We start from the raw sequence: 5,995 nt of genomic DNA on the forward strand, positions 1-5,995 counted from the left end.
TTTACTTATCTATCATTGTGAGTAAAATATTCTTGCCTGTTTGTGGGTGACATCTGAGAATTGCTGTCTTTCGCAAGATGCCACATGTGTAGCTAGTAACTGATCTGGCATGTTTACTGAACAGGTATGACATGTTGCTTTTGGCATTTTTTCAAACTCCCTTGCAGAGTAGGGAAGAGGTGTAGTGTCAAGACTTCCTTGGATTGGTACAATGTACAGGGCTGACTTCCCACGTGCAAATGTATTGAGGTAAGGACCTGTGTAGCCTTCTGCTTCAGGTGGCACAATACACAATTTTCTTTGACCAGATCCACCTACAGGAAAATGTGTAAAAAACAAAAAAAAAAGTGTATGTACACAACCTGAAGTCAATCAAATTTGCCGTTGGACAACATACATAAGACAGTAAATAAAGCCAGAAAGCTTGAATATCTTACCAACAGCCTCGTACAACATCCATGCCCCTTTCAAAGTGGCCATTTTGGTGAAGGTCTCCTCAAGTTTTCTGGACAACTGTGTACAATTTATATAATGTAAATCTTTTGTTAAAGAGAAGCCTGGGTATAATGTGTATTCCTTAATTACATTACTTTTATTATCATTCTATCTCTCTAAGCTTTAATGGCATCATCATTTTTAATCAAGGAAGATTATTCACATTTCAGTACGTGTGTGAGTGACCACTGCAATTAAACATGTGCTCCAACTTACCCATAAATGATCAGCATCTTGTCTTACATTGATGGTCCTCCGACTCATCCCTGCCTGTAAAAGTTGCAGTTCATCTCCTGCTTTTGGAGTCTTTTCCATCAATTTATTTACGAGGTAAAACTGCACTGCAAAAGACTTTGTATTGACAGACTTCATGTCTGAAGAAAAAGAACTTTGTCTCTTTTTCCCTGTGTTTTTAAAAAAAATAGTGCTGGGAAGGATCTATAAAAGAGTAAAATAAGACAAAAAGACACCATGAGAAAAGCATGATAAGGTAAACAATGTTAAGCACTTAAAACTGCAAATAAAAAATATATATTTTAAATGATTAACGATGAACTGTCAAACTTTATTGCCTGCATATGACAAACCTGGCCATGTCCTGCTCTACTGAGCCACCGGCCCGCTGTGGGACTCCCTGTCTAGCATTGTGATGTTGGTTTCCCAAATCTGCAGAATTTTCATAATTTCAAACACAGCAAAAACACATTTGTCATTCTTACAATGACTATTGTTTGACTAATCAAGTGCTATCACCAAAATGATACTGATTTAGCTCCCAGTGGTAATATTGTGTTAATTCATCATGAAATGCATTTAAACATGCTAATAGACAAATTCAGGCGATAATAACAACAATCCTCACTGTTTCTAGGTGCTGGCTCAGACAGGGCACTCTGCAGCAAGGACACCAGCCGCTGCGCAGTATCCTGCAACTCTCCCTGTCATAACAGTCAGACATGGAGTAACATTAATATATGAATAGGCCTTCCATAAGCAGTCGTTTTGCTGAGCGCAACATTAAATAAAAGTTAACAAGACAACAACACATTAGGCCTAATGGCTAACAGCAGGGAGGCTGTTTAACCCTGATCTGTATATACCAGGTGCAACTTCTGAAAGCAAACTATTAGTCACAGTTCGCTTACATAGCAACTATGGGAACTATGCAAGTCCAGTCGCTGTTTTGCTAACCCATGTGCTTTGACTTCTACGAAGCCGATTGTGGTGGAAGAAGAGAGCCTCCATTCTCCCTTGTAAGCAAGTCAGTAAACTATCACAATTACTCCCAAACTGTTCAATACATTTAAATTTAAATATCTGTCTCTGTTCCTCAACTTACCTCTTTTTCCTCTGACATCTCGACAATTTTGCGATCCGCAATGAAATTCTGCCGCCAACCGCAATGATGACCCGCCCTACACTGCGTCGGATTGGCTCTGACCTGGAGACAGTAGTGACCAATCAGAAAGGAGGGGGGGTTGCGGGGCCGTCTATTCAATGCCCGCCCCCTTTGTGCCAAAACTCAGCAAAGGCGAGTGAGTAGAAGGCACAGAGAGTGACCGCGAGCGCGCAGAGAATGACCGTGAGCGTGTAAACAGAGACGGCGAGCGCGCAGAGAGTGGTCTTTATGCGCGCTGACTATGGTTTTTATGCGCGCAGTATTTGGCACTGAAATGACACCATAGGTTCGGCCACCATCAACAGTGAGGACTCCACAAGCTTCCCTGACCCAACAGTAGCTTCGTCACCGATACCAGCAGCAGGTTCAGCACCGGCAGCAGCTTCGGCACCACCGTCAACGTCCAGCACTCACCGTGTTATCACTGGTACGTAGTAATAACTAGTTTCACATCATGTAGCCTTTAGTTCCAAATGTATATCCCGAAAATATATTTTTTAATTGCTGTAGTTAACCACTTCCTATTTTTACCTTTCTTCATTGTTGTCTAGGCAAGAGAAAAAGGAGCCTGTTCCAACAGGATATGGCTGTAATCAGCGACATTCAGGCTGAAGATGTAGAACAGCTTTACCGGGCCCAGTGTGATCACCATATTCAGTTGCTCCTCGATGAGGCTCGTGAATCATTTAATGAAGCATTCCTTGGAGTACTCGGCCATGACAAACCACCGCACATGAACAATTTCCCCTACCCCAGGACTGGACAATGTTATGTGTACGGCTTAGTTTGGATTTTGCACATCATACCCTGTGTATAGCACATGGGACATTTCATTGTGTGTGTGTGTGTGTGTATATAAAAATAAATGTTTTAATAAATAATTTTGTGATTGAATCATATTTTTCATTTTCATTTGTCAGTACACAGAGAATTTACCAAATGGTATATGACGTTAATGAAAAGGTTTAAAATAGACACTTTAATGATAGCCTTGAATACCTTGATATAAGTGCTATACCTGTATTTCCCAGTAATGGTAATAACTATTTTACTATGGTTCATAATTCTGAGTTATACCAAACCAAAAGTGATTTATTCAAGTTGTAAGAGCAGACATCTTCTTTTTACCTCCATTTACATTTGTGACCCGATTTAATAAAAAAAAAAATTACTGAATTACAGCTTTTCAATCCTTTAGCATTTCATTTATGTCTGTAAATCTTGGTAACCTTTTGAAAAGAAAAGAGGCGACATTTCTGTAAAAACTTCAAATGTTTATTGTAAATTCACAATGAAATACAAAATGACGATGACAAGTGATGCATCAGGCCCTCTCGTACAGCTCTGCCCTCCTCCTCGACACCCTGTGCCACTGCCACCACCGGCTCGACTGCTGTTGCTGCCCAAGGAAATTTGAATAATTTAATGTAGATTAAGAATGTGAAATGCCTTTAAAAAGTACCAATGCACTCTGGTGTGCAGATGATCAAAATATGGAACATGCAATATGTTGTATATGCATATGTGTACCATTCTAGATCTGTTTATATTAATCTGTATTGTGTTGAAAGACAATGGCAATACTTTTATGATAACAAAAAGCTTATTGTTAACATAAGCAATAAAATATATTAAATTGTAGGTATAATTAAAATACTTTAGTGAATCCCCCCTGCTCATGAACTGCTCTATGATTATTAATCAAAAATACAATATTTAAGATGTTTTTGCTCCAGATGTGAGAGACAATTCATAATTACTTTAGAGTCAGCAAACGTTGGATCAAGTTTGTCCTCAGACGTTTTCAAGCTGAAATGTAACCATCTCCCAGCTGCAAGAGCACCCTGATAATGATGATTGTAATTATTTTTGACTTAACACGCTCCCTCTTTGCATTCATATATACTCAGCTTCACAGCTGCTTTCATTCCCAAGTCTGTTCCGTACAGTATGTTATGGTGCAAATGTGCATTTACATGTGTGGATTTGCTTTCTTGTGTTCATGCTCAAACAATTAATTATTTCTTTGCAGCTGCAAGTTTTGATTTTTATTTATATTTGTAACTGTGCGCCACAGTGGGCAGCTGGAAGTCCTGCTCAGCCTCTGACATGTTTTTCCTTGTGCTCTTCAACCTGTTTGGACAGCAGCAACTGTCTCCATTTGACGGCAATAATTAGTTAGCAGAACAAATATGTGGAGCCCAGGTGTCCTGTTTGGTCTTTGAAATAATTACTGTCTGCTCTGATATTCTGCTTACTGTCATATGAATCTGACAGTGAACAAATGAACTCTGTGTGTGTCTGTGTATATGTATGAAGGTAGATTTGTGTCTTTATTATTCAATCAAAAAAAAAGTTAATTCAATCAAAAAGAACATTTTCAATCAAAGAAAACAAGTGTTTGAATGCAAAAAAAATATTTGAGACCCAAAAAATTGCATTTGAACATTTTTTTCTTTTGATTGAAAATGTTTTTTTCGATTGAAGTGATTTTTTTTTAATTGAAAATATTTTCTTTGATTGAATTAACCTTTTTTGTGTTTGGGCCTTATTATGGGTATGACAATTGTGTCTTTATTATTCAATCCCCAAAAATATCACTTCAATCAAAAAAATTCAACCAAAAAAACATTCACTTCAATAAAAAAAAAAAAATTAAATCAAACAAAAAGAGTGTTCGAATGCAAAAATGAAACAGATTTTTTTTTAAATCATTTGAACACTTTTTTTCTTTGATTGATTTTTTTTTTTTTTCAATTGAAGTGAAAAGAGTCCTTTTTTTTGATTGAATCATTTTGACACAAACGTCCCTCAGTGGGCGGATGCTTCCCCATTGGTCAGACATGTTTGAGTGACAAGACTGTCCACACCAATGGCGTTTGAGTAAGCAATCTCTTCCTACAACAAGCAAGTCGCCATTTGAATTGTCCGGCGGCGGATTAGGCGGTGGGCCAAGGGGAGATTACGTGTATTTAGACGATCCCCACCGAGGGAGGACCTAATTTTCTGTGTACAACATCTTAATTTTTCAACAAATTAAACAAAAATTGTTGGCATTCTTACCTCTTGCACATTTTTTGTTTATCAGTAACTTTGTCTGAGTTACCGGTTCCGGCAAACCAAGCGGGCAACTATGCTCGGGTCCGACATGTATGATGTCATTGCAGTTATTGTCCAATGACACGCCTCGAAATTTAACTTTTTTTTTTTGTTTGCCGGTTACCATCTGCTGCTGTCAAGTTACCGGCATCGGAGTACAGTGCATCAACACTTCACACACACATTGCTAATATAACACGGATTTTGCGTATATATATATATATATATATATATACATATGTATATATATATATATATATATGTGTGTATGTATATTATATATATATATATATATAATGTATATATTATAATTAATATATATATTATAATTATATTATAATATATATATATATATATATATATATATATATATATATCATGTATAAATACATATATAAATATATATTTATTCATGTATTTATTTATTATGTGTGAGCGTTTATTAATTGTCCTTTTAAATAACTTAACTGTGAACCTCAAACTTCAGGAACCTGCTGCTATTCCAGCTAACTGTGGCTACCACAGAGACTGCTACAGCCACTTCACCAACGTCACAAACATAAAACGAGCCCAGAGAAGATTTGAAAAGGCACCTTTATTTCACAGAGGCAAGGTGTCCAATAAGAAAATAATAGTCATGTCAATGTGAATCTTGAACTTCAGCTGTGAATCTGTGAAGAAAAATAATAGAAATTAGCATGAAAACACAATGACATTATGCACATTACATTTGAGAACCAAACTTTGTCTTAACTCGTATGACATAAGTTTGTTACACTGTTTCTTAGAATTATGTGGGGGACAAAAAAAATCAGATATAACAACTTTCGCGCTGGATGTTCCTGGTGTTGCCCCCTGAGCCCCCTGCAGCACATAAATGTTAGCCTCAGACAGGTCTGCCGAGCCGGCTGCTCCCCCTCCGCCCTGGGTGGAAGACAAATGTGATGCCTTGTGGGTCTTCATGCATTCTCTGGATGTGACACTGTGAGTGCTATACATGGG

Source organism: Scomber japonicus, chromosome 17 (genome assembly GCF_027409825.1).
Source record: "Scomber japonicus isolate fScoJap1 chromosome 17, fScoJap1.pri, whole genome shotgun sequence".
Classification (NCBI taxonomy): Eukaryota; Metazoa; Chordata; class Actinopteri; order Scombriformes; family Scombridae; genus Scomber; species Scomber japonicus.